Source organism: Lagopus muta, chromosome 6 (genome assembly GCF_023343835.1).
Source record: "Lagopus muta isolate bLagMut1 chromosome 6, bLagMut1 primary, whole genome shotgun sequence".
Classification (NCBI taxonomy): Eukaryota; Metazoa; Chordata; class Aves; order Galliformes; family Phasianidae; genus Lagopus; species Lagopus muta.
Genome location: NC_064438.1, coordinates 34027707 through 34045721, shown reverse-complemented (window position 1 = coordinate 34045721; position 18015 = coordinate 34027707). Strand labels below are relative to the sequence as shown.

Below are 18015 nucleotides of genomic sequence, written 5' to 3'. Positions count from 1 at the left end.
GATTCGATGCGTACCTGCTTATGTGCTGTAAAGTGTTAACTGGCGTGAGCGTGACATGGGCAGATTGCTCTGAGCGCATCGGAAGGAGTGGAAGGAACGCATTTATTTCAACGAATGCCTGCAATCGCGTTCCTTGCTGGTTGCCGGCATTCGCTGTTTAAATCTGCTGGGACGGCTGCTTCTAGGTACAAGCCTTCAGACGGAAGTAAGCTTGCAGACTTCCCAGCAATGGGCACGCGGCGGGCAGCGGGCTCCGCGCGGGCGCTGCGACGGCGCGCGGTGGGTGTAGCCTTCCTCGGGCCGCGCCGCGCGGCTCTGCAGCAGCTGCTCGCGTGGGAGTGCGCATCGGGTGGGCTTCTTCCTGCTCTTCCAAAGCAATGGGCGAGATGTCCGCCATCCGCTCAGGGATATCCTGCGCGTACCGAAATAGGACGCGTGACCGGGTACGTTAGTGGTAAACATTTTTCGGAGTTTATTTCAAAAGAAGTGGGAACACGATCCTCCTCCCGCCGCCCCCAGCTCCGTGTCCCACAAGCGCGGTCGTTGCTGCCCTCTTGCCGTGCCCCCTCCTGCGTGGTATCTCCGTGCTGCGTTATCCGAGCAGCAGGACTGGCCATCCAGAGCTTCTGTCGGCCTTTCCCTGTTTCGGTGGGTACTAGAGAGCTGTCAAGGGCCGCGAAGACTGTGTCGGGACGGGAGCCCCGCGGTACTCACTGCGGGCACAGCAGTGATCGGTGCTTTCCAAAGAAGGGGGGTTGCTTAATTATTACTATTATTTAAAAGATCTGAGAAGCCAACCGGCACCTCACAAAAGATGCCTGTCACACGGCCGGTGGCCCATCATCCACAGGGCAGTGATGGTCACCTGATGACCCTCTGGTTCCCTTCCCGATGCCACCTGTTCCCCAGCCCCCTCTGTCCTCTGCGTCCACTGCACCATAATCTCCTCGGGCTTAGCGAAGCTGGGGGTACGTGGGAGCACGAGCCCGGCCATGGGGCAGGCAGCTGCATCACATTGTACTTGGTGCGAGGGAAAGGCAGGAGGAACTGGGAGAGGCTTCCTTTTAACTTGGGGAATACGGGAGATGCCTGTGCTGAGTGACACAGGCTATCTGTCCTGCAGCACCACAGAGCCACTCTGTCTTTCCTGTAAAGAGGTTTCAAGCTGTGCTGCCTCGGGAAGGTCCCTGAGACACTGTCAGGAGTGCTGACAGGGGAAAAGCAAAGCGTTGCCATGTTGGCACAGTGCAGGTGAGTGCCCAGCTGGGGGTGGCTGCCGGTGGCAGGATCATGGACTGCCTCAGCAGAGCAACCATTCTGGGGCACCTCAGTGGCTTTTGGCAAACACTGCATTCTGGGGCCCTTTCTCCTGACCTGGTTGGCCTTGATTTGTTCATACACGCCATCACCTTAGTTAGGCTGCTTTATATTACTTTCATGTTTGTATTTTTTTTCCCCTGAATTAATAACTTGTCAGTAAATCTGAATAGAAGCCTGTCCACTGGAAAACTGCATGAAAATGAAAATGTTGCAACAAGATGAAGAAAATAACTGGGTGGTGGGACCAGCGCATAGAGAGGCATCTCTGTCACAGCAGAAGTTTGATACTAGAGGCAGGGCTGAGCACTAGCACTGTCAGCTTTCCTGTCAGGCTGCTGAAGTGCTCCTTGGCAGCCTCCTGGCCCAGATCGCCTGTCCAGACGCAGCTGAGGAGTTGGTCTATTCTAGAAACTTCGCATCTTCTTTTTGGAGTCAGAAAGTCTTTATTCACACCCATGGACACATGCCAGAGCACAGCAGGAGGCCAAGGCCCACAGGGCTGCAGCAGGGTGCAGAGATGGGCACTCTGCCTGGAGTTGTACAGTCCTAGTCCTGCTGGGAGGGCTTGCTGCAAAGGCCTGCAATCATATCTTGAAGCAGCACAGAGCTGTTCTCCAGTGCTCTCGCCTGGCATGCAGGTCTCTCCTTGAAGGCTCAAGCAGGGCAGTTAGCCAGCAGTTCCTGGTAGGGAGCAAGCCCTCATCTACTCACAGTTTATATACTTTATATTGGCATTTAATTTCATGCAGTAATTGAAGTGCCCTCTGAGGAGGAACCAGGCTCACACCTGGTTCCTCTCTTTTTGGGGCTTCTTTCACCAGGGACAGAGGAACAGTCAGCCACCTCTTGCTGTGATCAGTCTGGAACTCCCCTCTGCCCAGCCCCTGCTCTGTGCTTTTCTATCTTTTGAAGAGACCCAACTTTATAAGATAAAGTGAAAATGCAGGTTTTTCCTGTGGATTTTAGTACTGTAGTCACTCTGGGACAAAATAAGAGTAATAGAAAACATTAAATGAATTTCATACATAAATTTTAAAAACATATAAAACTGCAAGGTTTGTTTTGGAAGTAATGAGTGACTCTGGACTCATTCTTATGTGTGTTGCTTGAGATATCTTGAAGACCTTTGTTATCCAAGAGGTGTATTTGATTAGTATTTTGCAGACATTTTTTTGTGTGTGCAAACACTGAGGATCCTTAGGTGTTGGGCCTCACAACCATCTGCTGCACTTTCGCTCTTCTGTTTCACTTTGGGCAGCAGTGATGTTGTGAATAGGAGCGCAGTGCCAGTCTTATCTTTTCCTTGTGCTGTAAGCTGAGGATGCTGAGCTTTAGGATCAGACCCAAGGCATACCTCCATGCATTTCAAATCCCTCTTCAACAGCTAGTGCTTCTAGTCTGGGGGTTTGTCTGTCTGTTCAATCAGGAAGCCAGAGGTATTGCTTCCCATTTTGGAAATTTCTTCTTAGAGAAATACACAGCTTTGGGTAAGTGAGATGCATTTTTCTGCTTCACATAAACATTATGTTAATCCTGAATGGGAAGTGCCCAGTCAGAGCCTGCCTGTAGTCATATGGCTGTTGTTGAACGTGTGGCTTCTGTTATTTCTGGCTCTGCAATTGGTGAACATGCTGTTCCTTCCACTTCCTTTGGTAATGGTCATCTGCACATTTTGAGGGTAATCCAGGGCACTGCTCACACCCCCTCCGGAGCCTTTCTTAAAAAATGCATTCTTTGTCTTTCCTTTGTGCACACTTATGTAGGCACACATTGTCTGTAATGATCCTTAAGTGGAAAAGATATTTACTCATCAAGAAAAATGAAGGTACAGTGAATTCAGTTTGTTCGCTTTAACCCCTTATATTTGAAGCAGAATTGAGAAAATGGGTTAGAATTTGAATTGCTACCTTTTGAATTGTTGCCTTTTCTCTTAATTGCTGTGATAAATGAAAAAAAAAAAAAAGAAATAAAGAAGGAATATTTGTAAGTAGTGTAGCATACAAGGAACCTCTGTAGCATACATTTATTGCCGTGCCAGAAAGGCACACATTGCCAAACCTGAACAATGCCTGGCTACATTGACAGGCAGAAGTGCATCATTAATGGATTGCCTGGAGTCAGAGACATAAAAAATCATTTGTAACTCTTTTATATTTCTTTTGGGATTTTGAGTATAGCAAACTAATGAAAGTCTAAGTTAGCTATATTTTATTCATTGAGAGAAAAAAAACAAAAAACAAAAAACCACATTATTACTGGGATAATACTTCATCATCCATAAAGTTGGCTGAAGAGGGAACTCTTCAATTCTGGAAGACGTGTTTTAATACATTTTAACAGAGGTTAAAACACTTATTAGAACCTTTTGTTTAGAATATTTAATCAGACTTCTGGTAACAATTCAGTAAACAAGTAGAAGTGTCTGCTGTTTTTTAGAGTTGAATTACAATTTGTCTCTAGCAAAAGCTGTATTTTTCTCCCGCATGGCTTTTCTAGTGCTTCAGGTTTTTCTTTTCTCTCTTCAGTAGAGTTATGTGAATACATTTTCTTACTGTGGGAAATCCCTGCCACAGCACTGATGTGCCATATCTCACATGTGGAGACAAACACAGTCACTTCCGTAACTGCATCTCATCCTCACTCTGCTTGGGCAGGTGACTGCAGGGCAGCCACAAATGAGAGGACAAAGCACAAAGAGACCACCTGACAAGGATGTGTAGAGAGATGGTTTCCTTGAAATGTAGTATCTTAAAGCTGTAAATGGACACAGGCTGATTTTGTTGCCGAAATACGTGGCTGCTTTTGGCAGCAAAATATTGTTTTTCAGGGGAATGTTTGATAGAAAACCTATATAAATCCTGAGGTCCTCTAAGGTAATATTACAGGCTTTCCAGGTTGTATGCTCTGTGATCAGTGTTGTGCTGGGCTAGCAGACGTTGGTTTGCTGTCTGTGAGGCTGCTCTTTGTCGAGAAGGGCACATGAGGACTGAGTGGCACAGCGTATGCATTGCTGCAAGGTCGGACTCTCCAACTTCCTTTGGAAAGAACAAAACTTTGCAAAGAAAAGGAAAACGATAGACTGGCTTCTACTCATGCCACTTTTGGTCAACTAAGTGAATGATTTCTTGTATGAAGAGTATTCAGTATAGTGTTGGAGTAAAGAATTAATTTCTTTAAAACTCGTTTGAGTGAGTGTTAGCCGAAAGCCACCAGAGATGTCTGGGTTAATCCCTTCTGTTTTCAAGGGCTTCTGTCTCCTTCTTTTAACACTGTATTCTCTCTTGGTAAGTGGGTCTTACAAACTCATTCAGATCATAAAATCAAAAGGGAGGAAATACTTTCTCCTCCAAAAAATCAGAGACTGAAGGGTAGAATAAACAGTGCCTCTTTTATTTGATAAAAGACGTACTGAATGATGAATACATATTTTCATTTTCACAAAAAATGAAAACTTTTTTTTTTTTCCTGTCAGCTATTAATAGTTTGAAAGAAATATAAAGTATCTGGAGATAAAAAGCACTGCAGAAATTAGGGAGGTTCTCAGAGACAGGTGTTACTGTAACACTTTGCCACAGGAATTAAATGTACATCAGACTACAATCTGACTGCTTACTTCAGAACATTTGGGGAATATCTTAATTTTTATATGGGTTATGACAATGTTTACCTCGATGTGTTTTCAACCCGTACCCTTTAAAAAGTATTTCAAGGCCTTAAACTTTGTACGCTTTGTTCTCAGATTTTTGTTTTAATTCCTTCTGGTTTCATTGAGATTTATTTCCCTTTTGACGCTGTTGTCTATGTTGGCTCTTAGAATCTTATTCAGATCATGATATCAAAAGAGAGGAAATATTTTCTTGTGTCTTCCAGCTTGGCAGGAGGACCAGTTAATTCTTCAAATGTGGATGTGGTGTGGGATTTGAAGTTCTTTTTTCACTACCTCAAGTTTGATCAGTATTTGCAATCTCTGAATTACACATTTATTTCTGTATATTATGACCTGAGGCTACGATGAGGTGTGTAATTTCTTTTTGTAGTAACAATTCTGACATCAATGTATTACAGTTAGAATAAATGATGGATTCTTGGTTCATACTTGAAATAAAATTTGAATTATTTTATTTGCATTTGGTCCCAAATTATTTTTTTTCACACCAAATATTTAATGAAAAAATAAACATAATTTTGAGTTGAAAATATCTGATTTTATTTTGAAATTGTCAATTTCAGTTCAAGCTGGTTTTTTTCTGAAATGAATCATCTGATCTTGACATACTTGGATTTTCAATTATAGATACTACTTTTAGTGAAAGGCAGAAAATGTGATTCTTCTCACTGGATTTAAGCTTACTTTGCAGAATATCTTTTTACAGTTTTGTTTTCTGAACAACTCACTTCTGGTTAAAGTTGAAGTTCTTCATCTGTTTCTGTAGTTTCATACGTTTGCTTGTATCTTGTGATGTTTAGGAAGAATTGTTTACACATATTAGCCCAGTAGCTGACTCTAATCCAAAGTAATCCAGGTACTGCTTAAAAACTCAGTGTGTGGGGAGCAGTCAGTATTTCTCAAGGTGGAAAAACGAAATCGGTGAGGAATACTTTGTTTTTCAAAAGTGTGGAGCATTAGCATGAGCATAAAAATTGTCCTAAGATTTATGTATGTCAAAAGGGGCATGTAACTATGAGTATGGAAGGAGAACAAATGTGCAGTGGAGAGAAAAAATAGGATGCAGTGTGAAGGACATAGGACACCACTCAGTAAGCAGTCCCTGAGGAAGGCTTAATGTTCCCTGCTGTGTATCCCTTCACTCTTCTTTCGGAAGCAAGCTGTCGAAACCTGAACTTCTCCTGTGTGTCCCCACACAGACAGAGGCTGTGGGGTTTGTGATTTGGGGACTTTCGTGCTCCATCTGCGAGGCAGGTCAGCAGTGTGCTGATGGTGGAGAAACCACTGTGCTTCTGTGCTGGCGAGTGGAATTGGAAAGAAAGGCTTTGATCAGCCATGTTTGAAAGGTAAATGGAGAGAGAGCGTGGCCTTCTGGGCAGGTGTCAGCACCATGGTTCTTGACTGAGCCCTGGTCTCTAGCTGATGCCAGTCCTAAGCCGCTGGCAACTTTGAATAAGTTTGGAAATCAAAGCATTGATAGCAAGGAGATTAACAATTAATGCAAATATATTAACCTGTAGTTAACACCTGTGGGACTCAAACATCCACAAAGCCAACTACTTTTTGTTTTTCAGCTGTCTGTAACAAGCAGTCCCACATTTTTCTACATGGATTTGGCTTGCCAAGATATCTGCTTTTATTAGCAGCAGTTGATCTCCCTGTAATGAGGTGAGTGCATTGTGGCTTTGTCAAATTTCTTCCCAAGAATGGAACTTCATGTTCAGATTTTCTGTTTATATCACCCAATATCACACAAAGAGCTGCTGCATTGCTTAGAAGTTGATTTATTGCAAGTGTTTCTTGCTGAGATTGTTTTTATTTTTTGTGAATATAAAACTCTTCTAGATTTTACAAAGGAAGATGACTTTACATTCTCTTTTAATTTGTAGTAGAGCTGTTTGATTAACATTAATTTGCTAAATTTAAGTTAAGTGTCTTCCAGAAAACAATGCTGAAGGATTTTTTTAAATATGCTTTTTTAGTGTTTCTGATTTGAAAGGAATCAAATGCCTACAATTTCTTAAAAGAACGTTAGTAGGAGGTCCATTCCTCAGTTTTATAAACATTTTTTCACCTCAGTAAGGCCCACAAGACCTGGGTTAAGGCCAGTGTAGACCAAAAACAAATTGTCTGATGCATGTGTAGAGCTTAAGGCCAATATAAATGCATCTATGTCATGTATGTTTATGAAAAAAAACAGGGAGAACAGTTTCAAAAAGACCACCAAGAAACAGATCACACATGAACATTTCTTCTGCGTATTTGAGAGAGTATAATTGCAGAGATATTTGGATAATTTTATTTGCAGATTGTTATTTATTTAATGACAGGAGAGAAAACGGCACTTTGTTGCCACTCTCCAGTCTGGCAGAAACGTTTAGTTTTTAGAATAAACTGTTGTGGTAAATAGAAACATACGTATTACTTAAAAAGAAACAAACAGGTTTTCCTGAGGGAAGCTGTTGTTGGAACACAAGTTATTAGAACATGAGAAATATATGTCCAAATTTACGATTCAACTTCGTGGTACATCTCTGAAGAAATGTTTAATCATTTTGCAAATGTTGTAAGCTGAACTGATGAAATGTATTAAAGCTACCACTGTGAATGCTCTGCTTCATCAGAAGATTTTAATAATGCATAAGGTGATGAAATATATCTCAAATATAAGGAAAAAAAACTTTCCCCCTGGTAGGTAGAAAATGAAAGTGTCAGTAAGAGACCCATAGTCATTTTTATGTGAGTCATTCTGAAGTTCGTGACAGTAAGTGCTGCTCTGTTAGCGAGGGTTGTAGATTTGACTGTTTATTAGAATTAATACTGTATTCCAACTTTCAAACAGAAATGTCACGCTAATGCCAGCATTTATTGGTATCTGGCAGAATTTGGAGACATTGAGTTTTTGCTCTTCTAAAATCAAACTCTCTGTGAAGCAATTCTTGCCCCAAAGTGGGATTTGATCTCATTGTCACATCTGGCATATGCAAAGACACATGTAACTGTTTTTTTCCACACTTCCAGAAGAAAGAGGCCCACCAAAAAAAAAGACAACAAAAAAACAACAAAAAAAACCAACAAACAATCTCTCCTGAGAACCTCAGCTCCAAAAAATATGTTGTGCTACAGTTGTCCCTCATTATCCCTCATTTGCCAAGTTCTCTGTTTAGTTCTTTATTCTTAGAGATAACAATTTCTTTTCATTTTGAATAATTATTAGCTACATTGTTAAAGATTTGTTTATATTTAACAATGGCCAACTGTTAATTTAATTAAAATTCTCAATTTAATTTTATTTGTAATCTTGTAGTTCAGCTGTCATAAGAAAGTAAGAATCCAAACTGAGATGATTTCATAGGTATATATGTAATGCAGAGTTAGCTAGTTTTCTCACTAGGAAACTATCACTGTTTCTGAGATTGTTTTGTATGCTGTTGAACAAAATAGAATATTTATGTAGTTTATCTCATGCTTTTAAGTTTTGCCACATATTTCAAATGCAATAAAAAAGCCCAATTCTGTAAAGTCTGTCAAAGAAAATCTTTCTAGTTGTGATGTGAATGCGTACTCTTGGCAGATAGAAGTTTTGATGATTGAAATGGAATTAACAGTTAATATTTTCCAAGGAATATTCATCACCACCTTATTTTGGACTGCAAGTTTATCTGATAATTTGTAATCTAATCACCTTTGGCAGTCTCTTCAGTTAATACAGAAGATAACTTATAATATGACAGTCTTATTCAAATGTGCTTCAGTGAAAATGGGAAATACAATCTTTCTTTTAACTTGGGAATCCCTCCCCAGTGTGGCTGATACCTGACAGGGGAAGAAAGTGATTCTCTCCGTAAGTGAGTATTGCTACTGGTTTATGACACCATCTGTTGTTTCCTACCACCATTGGAGGTAACCCTGGGGTTCTGGACTGGCAGTTTTTAAGCAGTGCCTGTATTACTTTGGATTAGAGTCAGCTACTGTGCTAATATATGTAAACAATTCTTACTAAACGTCACAGATACAAGCAAACATATGAAACTACATAAATAACCCAGCTCCTGAACTGGTGAGAAACAAAGCATGGATTTCCATTTTGTAAATACGACTTCCACACACCACTGTAGATAAGAGTTGTGGAAAAGGCAGCTCAGTGTGTGAGATAACCTGTTGCACTGAAAGCTGAAGGCAGGGTGGTGGTAAAGCATCACCCAGATGACAGTTTTCATATGCTATGAACGGATCAAATGATAGAGGGTTAAGGAGCAGGCAGGGAAATGAAAGATGAATCTACAGATCTTCAGGTGATATACATGTAACAGCAGATTAGAGTATGTAAAGGCATACATATGCATCACTTTTTTTTGTGAGGGTATTTAAGAAATTTCTGAATGTACTTATATAAGTATATAGATAATTGTATACATCATATATAGGTGAATTTATAAAATCTGGAAACTATAAGGGTAAATATTTAATGGATTATCAGAAAGGTTTCAATGTATTAATTTTAAGGATAGCAGACCAAACAGCATGCAATGAAAACAAAGGCAAACAAATTTTTGAAAATATTAGCATTATTTACCATATAATTTTGCCAGAACCCCATTTGGTTGCAGATACAATTTTTGATGTCTGATATTGCTGTGGTAACAAGACGTTACCAAGAGATTGGAAAGAAAAACAGTGAACTGCGCTCCTTGAAGGTGAGACCTTGTGAAGAGAGAACAGAAAAAAGGCAGAGAATATGCTCTTGAAAAAGGAGGACTGAGTAAATAGGATGTATTTATTCTTTCTTCTGCATACTTACCATTTGAAATGTTGAACTTACTCTGCTCTCCTGAACTGCCTTGAGACTTTTGTCCAACCAGGAGTAACAAAAAGGAGTAAGCAGATGTGGTCAGTATTTATTGGCTTAACTGAAATGAAATACTGTTAGTTTTTTAGCTACATGGCAATGAATCAGGATTAAAAAAAAATCCCAAATAGTTGATGTCTGGAATGTCACTCACGTATCAATCTCAGAGGATGAGTTGTGAAAGCAACACAAATAATGTAAAATCTGAAATTATAGTAGCTAATACTAATATTCTGTTTGGGTACAGAAACACCATTTGAACTACTTGTTCTTGCTGCTGGTTTTTGCAGCCTATCATTCTTCAAACAGACACTCAGAGGCCTTATGACTATTGAAAAATGCATAGAAGAGATGAAAGAAAATCTGCTCCTAGAATGAGGGTTTTGCCCAACTGCTGTTTGCTGGCCTATGAAACTCTCTTTATTAAAAAATAACTCCTCATGGCATCTATTTCCTAGGAGTCTGGGGAAGGGAATTGCTTCTGAGAAAGGAATAGCACTCATCTGTCAAGTAATGGAGAGAGCTCCTTAGGAAAATGTCTTATCTCCCTTCTTCATTGTTTATTCAGTGCATATACATTTATGCACACTTCTTCAGTCTCTGTGGGTGGATGTACATCAGCAAGTCTCAAGTAGAGCTTCACTTTCCTATTTTTACAAGCTATGCCTCTTTGTTCCTAAATAAAAGGGGTTTCTTTTCTGTGTATATATGTATGCATGTTCTAACTCTTATCTTACTTACTCTTATCTTTAATTCAGGCACTCCTGCTTATTATTAGAAAAATGGTCTTGAATTTACTGTGTTGCTAGCACTGGAAGGAAGTGCTTCTGCTGTTGATAGCTGCCATGCAGAGAGTGTCTTAGGACAGATTCCTCTCATGAATGCTGCTGAAACCCAGTTGTGTTTGACTTATTATTTAGATGTCTGATTCAGTGAACTGCACTGAGAGGATAGAGAAGGTGAGGAGAATAATTGCCTAAAATTACAAAATATCTTCTCTGTGTGTATATTCAATTTCAGGGATGCAGAAAGGAAAAGTATTTTTATGGCTTTTAAGTATTTTGAAATGCCATTTTTCTAATTGAGTGTGACAGAAAGATCTGCATTCACTCTGTATCATGTATTTTACACATAATTGTTAGACAAGGATGTAGTTTCACAATACTCTATACCTTTAGGGACAAAACCAGATTAAAGGATGCTGTGTTTGCCCCTAACATGCTGCTGGCAGCTTGTTGTCCTGTACTACTGTTCATCATCACCCACACACAATGGTTTATGAGGCCATGCTGACATGATCTGAAGTGATCCAAGTTAAAAATAACTCCAAAAAGGTTATTTTCAGTGATCAGCCTTACACTCTGCTCCCACAAACAGTTGCTGTGGCACAACTGAAGCGGGGAAGCTGCAGCGGAAGAGCAGCACCACACAGCCGGAGGTGGGAGAGCAGCTGAAGCTAACGTGGTGTTGTCCTGTGCCAGTAGTCCAGAGGTAGGATAGGCTCTGCTGTCATTAACACCTTTGCAAGTATGGTTTTGATCTAATCCTGCCAAAGGCAATAGGCTTCTTGACACTGATCAGGGGAACTGAAAAGGTGGTCCTTCCCTCACACTGACTCACTAAATTGCAAAGGTTGGTTGATCGTTGGCTTTTTTTTGGTTGGAGAATGCTTTGCAGTATATTTCCTAAATAATTGTTCTATAATTATCTGATGTGAGCTACACTTTTCCATATTTGTGTACTGGATTGTTTGTGCCGATTGCATATTCTCATGTAAAATCAGAAATCTGAGATAAATGATGAGTTGAGGATATTCTGACATAAATTCCCACAGAATTCATTTCTGATTTGAGTACACAAATGAAGCAGATGTCTGCAAAAAATAATACAAGTTTTTCGGTGTGTTTAAAATACTCAAGATATAAGTAATACTTTACATTGGTGGCTTTTTTTTCCTGTTTCTGAATCAGAAAATTGACTAAAAAGAAAGAAGTTCTGTTTTTTATTTTCTTTTTTTGTATACTCATTGAGTCACTTTTTTATTAACCGAGTCTGTGTTTTGAAATATTCTCTTGAGCTGGGGCTCATATCTTGCTTGTCTACAGTTTCACATGACAGAGAACTTACATAGTATTAAAATTAGAAATAATTATGGATATTCCATTTTGGATGGTAATAGAAAGCTTGCAGAGGTCTATGGGAGCAGGAAACTTGAATTCTCTGTTTGAGTGGGCTCTTAGTAAGCAATTGCACCCTCCAACACGAATGGCTAGGCAGATTTAGAAACCGCTGTACAAATTAAAAGCACAAGCCCTAAAGAAACAGAAGATGAAGTATTTAATTTAATTCTGGATATTAAAGCATATGTAGTGTTCTAATTTTTTCCCTGCAAACTCAGTAATTTAATATGAAGATGTTGACTGCATTAATCTGTTGTAAATGAAGAACTGCCGTAATTTCCAACTCCTTTCTCTGTTCCACAGCCCTTTTGTGTGACTATATCTTCTGTTTTGGTCCACAACTGTATTCATTCTCAAAGTTCAATGTGAGATTCTCCTGAATCATTTTGCTACCATGAAAACATTTCGTCTACTGTCTGCCCTTTATCTGCTGTAGTTGTGGTTTTACACGGGCGCATCCAGCTCATGAATGACATATCCTCCTTGTGCTCGCATTGGTGGTTTCCTCTCATTTTTTGTTAATCCTGGCTTATCAAGTAACGGCATTTGGATACTGCCTTTAGAGTCAAATTTGCTAGTTGGCTGGCTGAAAGCATGTTCATCAAAGCAGCCTGTTGCCTGTGTAGAGGGAAATTCCTGTGTCTCTATATTGGCCTCAGGTGGCTCACACCTACTCTGTTGGATCTGAAACAACTGTATTCTCTTCATGACATTTATAGAGTACTTGGAAACTGATCCTAGGGATTAAAAAAGTAGACTTTGTATTTGATGGGTGCTGGCCTACACATAGATGTATTTTTATTCCTCTGAACACCTGCTGCTCTGATCGAGTGCCATGGGAGTAACAAAACCTTACAGGATTTGGCCTGGGAATAATGGGATAATTTGTGAAATAAGTTGAGAAAAGTTGAGATGCTGATAAAAAAAATTGGTCCTTTTGCTGTAAAGCTGAGTGTGTATCGGTGTGGATATCAAAATAGTTGCTGCAGCACTTTTTTATTTTTAGTGCTTTTCATTGTTTCATGTTTTAGCACGGGGCTTATAGTTTTCCTGAAATGTCTTTCTTTTCTAAAAAGTAAAAAAGCCTCACAAACCACAAACCTATGCATCAGCTTCCCAGAATCCTTTCGGATTCTTAGCTCTTGCTCAGGCAGTCAGAATAGAATGGTCTTTAGAACTGAGAACTTAAAATTTTAGTTACAAATTCTCAGTAGCAGAAGCTTAGTGTGCTCCTCAGGTGTGCAGTTGAAACATTTCTGAAAATGCAGTCTTAATTCTTGAGAGATCGAGTATAATGTGAGGTTATGACTGACTGGCTTCCAAGATGAGCTAGACAAGAAATGTTATTGCTATTAATGTTCTAGAATATGCAGAAGTATATATCTCCCTCATCTATCTGTTAGACAGCTATAGTTTCCTTCCTTCCTATCTCCTTTATAAACTGTATTTGAAATGCGCTTGTAAATAACTAATAGTTAAATTCCACTCTCATTATTCTGTTTGTGTCAGAAATTTGCTCTAGAACTGGGCTTGGAGATATTTAATAAAGTAAGGATTATCATCATCTTGAGTAAGGGTATAAAAAATCTCCTTTTTAACTTTGAACTCAGAAATGTTAAGATAAAAGTGAATAGCAGAGTATGCACCTCCAAGATTTCAGGTTAAACTGGGAAATGGTTTAATAGAATGTCATGGTTGCATCTCAGCCCTTGGGCCGTGTTGAATGTAAAGCATCATTTAATATGCAACTGACATATAGTGACTAGCTTTACATTCTAGGTGCTTGATATTTTGGGAATGAAAATAAATTATCCATTTCTCATTCAATTATTTAGTTCTGGTGAAAACCCTTGAAGCTGAGGTGTTTTTCAGTAAGACCTTTTATAGAAAGGGTCAAGGTTTTGAAATAAACTAATGATTTGAAAGAGTGAGACAAGATGAGGAAAAGTATTTCAGAGCTTAGGAAACAAATGAGCATGTAAAGCCAGAAGTTAAAAAAAAAGAAAGGTGAGAGATATACCTATGTGCTAATAAGGACATGATTGAGGTAAGGAGGCCTTGGTAATATTGAGAAGTATAATTCAGTGGAGTTAATAAGAAGTCCACAAGACCCTTTAGAAGCAAAGATGGAGGTGACATACCTTTCAGTGTTTTGAAGCAATTGGAAAGTGGAAAGGAAAAATAAAATAGGGGAGAGAAGGGATTTTTGAGTGAATAGTGATTAAATGGCAGAAACCGGTAACTTTTAAGAGGAAAAAAAAAAGTGATTCCTGAATAAAGATTTACTTCACAAAGGAGCACTAGCAATCAGGAATGGTTTTTGAGTTCTGGGACAATTTGCTCAAATGATACGATTATATATATTGGTTTAAAATATTTTATTTTTGTAACAAATGAAATTGCTGACTCTCAAGAGGACTTGGAATAAAGCAGGAATAAAGTCCTGCAGGAATTGTTCAGCAGAGTTCTGAAGTTTTTGGTCACATAAGGCAAACTGACTTTAATGCAGTTCAGGTGTGATCATGATTCAGTAGACTCTGAATTTCAACATCATAATTTACCTTACTTTGCTGTACCTGTGGTATATCTCCCTAATTGCACTCCTTTTTTCTTGTTTTTCCTCTTGAAAGGAGGTGACTATGTGTGTATCTTATGCAGTCAAACCCAGACTGCCCACTGCATTTCAAGTTACCTTTAGCCTGGAGCAAGGCAGTATATCACTGAGCACTGAAAATCAGCCTGGGGATAACTGAATAGGGAAATAAAATAATTCTTGTTCAAATTCAGACTTCACAAATCCAGGCAGCATACACAGGCACGGTCTATCCTTAGAAACAATCTGAGCATGTGCACAAAAAGGTCATTATAAGTATGAACATAGTCTGTATGACTAGAAATCAAACTCTAATCTGACTTTTAACTTGAGAGAAAAATGTTTAAATTTCTCAGCTTATATCAAGATTTTTATACCTTTTTTTTTTTTTTTCAAAGGTAAAATCCAGTGGCACTTTTCTTCTTTCTATAAATACAGAGCTATATGCAAATGTCCTTTTGCAACTAATCCCAGAGCCCTCTGTCTGCCAAACTTCGCCCAACAGCTACAAGGCTTGGCAGTGCAAGACACAGACATACACATATGTGTAGGTTTACAGAACGTTCTGCCATCATATTATTATGTGGTCTGGAGAAAATAGTGGTACTTGAGAGTTTTTGGGAAATGTTACTAAGAAACTCTTGAGTTATAAAATTGTTCCGCAGAAATCAGATATAATTTACGAAATATTAGAGTGTGATGTGTCATTACATTTCTTCTGCATTGGTAAGAGGTAGAAAGGAAAAGATGAATTACTGGCAAGAATCCTGAAAATTACTACTTCCTATAGTTCTCAGATCATTAGGACAGACCGATTTCTGGCAGAGCCAAATGGAGCTGCAGTCCAGGTGGGCCACATGGATCCTCATCAGTAGCACTTGGGACTCTAGTCCTTGAGCTCTTTCATCAGCTCTCTGCTTCTGAACTACACAGCCTGTTTGTGGGGCACTGAGGCTGCGTTGCTAGCTTTGCTAGTTCTGGAATATCCTGCCTGTGCCGCAGACAAATTGTGAGTGCCTGCGCTATCTCATCACTTGTTCTGTTTTCTTGCAGAAGGAAATGTAAGTGTTCAGGATGCAGAAATATAAAATCCCCCCCTAATCAAATCTCTTAGGTAGTCAGTGAACCAAGACTGTGGAAACACACTTGCCCTGATGTTGGGTTGTCTCACTCTGTACACCTAAGAGCAGGACTAAAAAGCACACAGTAGAGCATAACAGACTTGTTTTACATATACAGCGAAAGAAAAACGTGTTTAGAATTTATTCCCCATTTCTAATTTCAGTTTGCACACCCAAGCATGGTGCCAAGGTAGCTGATCTTTGCCTAGCAAAGAGGCTGCAGACTCCAGGTGTCGGGATACACATCCTCAGCTGATACAGATTGACAGAAACGAACCTCTAGTAATTTACTTCAGCTGAGGCTTTTTTTTTTTTTTTTTTTTTTTTTTTCTTCTTTCCCTTCCCCCCCTCCTTTTTAAGTGTTTGTTCTGGTAGCCTTTCTATAGTGTGACTGATTGCTTTTTCTTTTTCACTACCACAAACAAAGGACTTGTGGCTCAAATGCCTTTCTTTTGGAGAATTCTTTCTGTCTACGTTGAAGGAAAAAAATACTGTGCGTAAGGATATCCTGAAGATTTGGACATAAACATCTAACAGTAAGTTGTCTTTTTTTTTACTTTAGTTATGTTATTTTGGACTGAATCTGATGACATGTAATTATTTCAAATGTGTTTGTCATTTGAGTTGAAGGTGTGAAGCCTATAATCAAGCATGAAAGCTTCTGTATTCAGGTGTATTTTAGTGAAATTGTATGCATAAAGAGGGGAAGAAAAAAACTTCTTATTTTCCTTCTTGTCACACAGTGAAAATCTGTATTGTTCTTTCATGTACTTTCTGTTCTAATTGCATAACATTCTTAGAATAATTGGAAGCCACTATCAGTAGATATTATATGAAAAACTCACGTGCTTAGTAAGTGGTAGCTAGAATTATTGTCTTGTAAGTGAGGTAAAAGCTTTAAGCTGTGGTACTTGGGAAGACTGAGCCTGAGAAATAAAAACTGATGTTGTTGTGTTGGAGAAGTGGTTACTTATAAATCAGGAGGTAGTGCAAGTAGAACTATCTCATTTGTGTGGGAAAGGACTCAAGACTGGTTTTTTTTTTTGTGTGTAGTTACTTAACACTCAGTCTGCAACTCTTTTGTGTTTCACAAGCTTGTAAAGTAAATATAGCATTTCAACAGCAGATTTACAAGCATGAGGGAGACAAGTGGTTAAAAATAGCAGTATGGTGAGGTATCTTTAAGGAGTTATGAACTGTGGAGGTGGATGATAGAGTTAGCTTTAGTGAAGTAAAAGGGAGTATTGGCCTAGGCACCTAGCTTCTTTGCTTGAGGAAATAGTGGGGCTACTTTCTTCCTCCTGGATTCTAGTTTTGTATAGGGCTGGGGGGGATGAACAAGGGTTATCTTGAAGGTAGTTTCCTTTCTGTAGACAGAGTCCCTCTGAAACAATTCAATTCTACATTATCTTAAAGATAGAAATCCTATTTCTCCATAATTAGAAGAACAAAGCAAAATGAACAATGTATATTATGAGTTAGAATTTATCCTTCACTCTTCAAGTACTTGTAAAAATCACGCCATAAGCTCTTGAAGACCATTGTTCTGATTTATCTGGGGATGATTGCTACATCTACTGTACTGTACCCTCGTGTATGTCTGCTAGATATAACTATCCCTCCTAATAAAAAGTAACGTTCTGCTGGAAGCTTGATAGGTATCAGCAGAGCTGGCTCATCAGGGTTTGCTCGTATGGAATTGAGATAAGGAAAAAGTAGGGAGGCAATCAGGTATTAGTCTTTTCTGATTAGAAAGATGGGACCTGCATCATGTGGCAAGTAAGTGATCTACAGAAAGCAGGCTGCTTTACCTGCAACATACCATCTCCTTTTCAATTAGTGTCTTCTCCAAATTGGTCCTTTGTCATTGTGTTTCATGCTGTCAATTCTACTTTTCCAAACCACACCTTTCCAAAGGAGCCCCCTATTTGAAAGTGACTATGTTGAAATAAAAACTAAACCATTAAAATGCTGTATTTTAAAGGGCTTAATTATTTTATAGTTCAAGCAAGGGGAAGTTTAGGGGGAACAAGGTATTAATTTAATATGGGTTACTCTGTGACATTGTTAGCAATATATTTCATTTTAGTGCAATTATAAACTTAACGTAATTATTGAAGGGAACTTACTGAATAAAAAGAACACACAAATCTATAGCTGGTGGGGGGTGGGGGGGGGGGGGAAGGGGAAGAAATTTGCAGCATTTTCAAAGTTCCAGGACAGTTCTCTGGAGTACTGTCTTCAAACACCTACTCTAATGCAGAGGGCACCCTGATACCTGTTAG

At 39.2% G+C, this 18015-nt stretch overlaps 1 long non-coding RNA gene across 6 annotated transcripts in view; it reads left to right on the top strand.

Annotated features, from left to right (window-relative positions):
* Nucleotides 1-59: 59 nt before the first annotated feature.
* The window catches only part of LOC125694423 (uncharacterized), a 46456-nt gene continuing 28500 nt past the window's right edge, over nucleotides 60-18015 (top strand). For 4 of the 6 annotated variants that reach the window (XR_007377551.1, XR_007377549.1, XR_007377552.1 and 1 more), the window contains exon 1: nucleotides 16094-16266. This is a non-coding gene — a long non-coding RNA (uncharacterized LOC125694423). Of the gene's footprint in view, nucleotides 206-6561; nucleotides 6656-11213; nucleotides 11328-16093; nucleotides 16267-18015 lie in introns of those variants that run through there. The other 2 variants (XR_007377548.1, XR_007377550.1) reach the window with 2 other exon arrangements.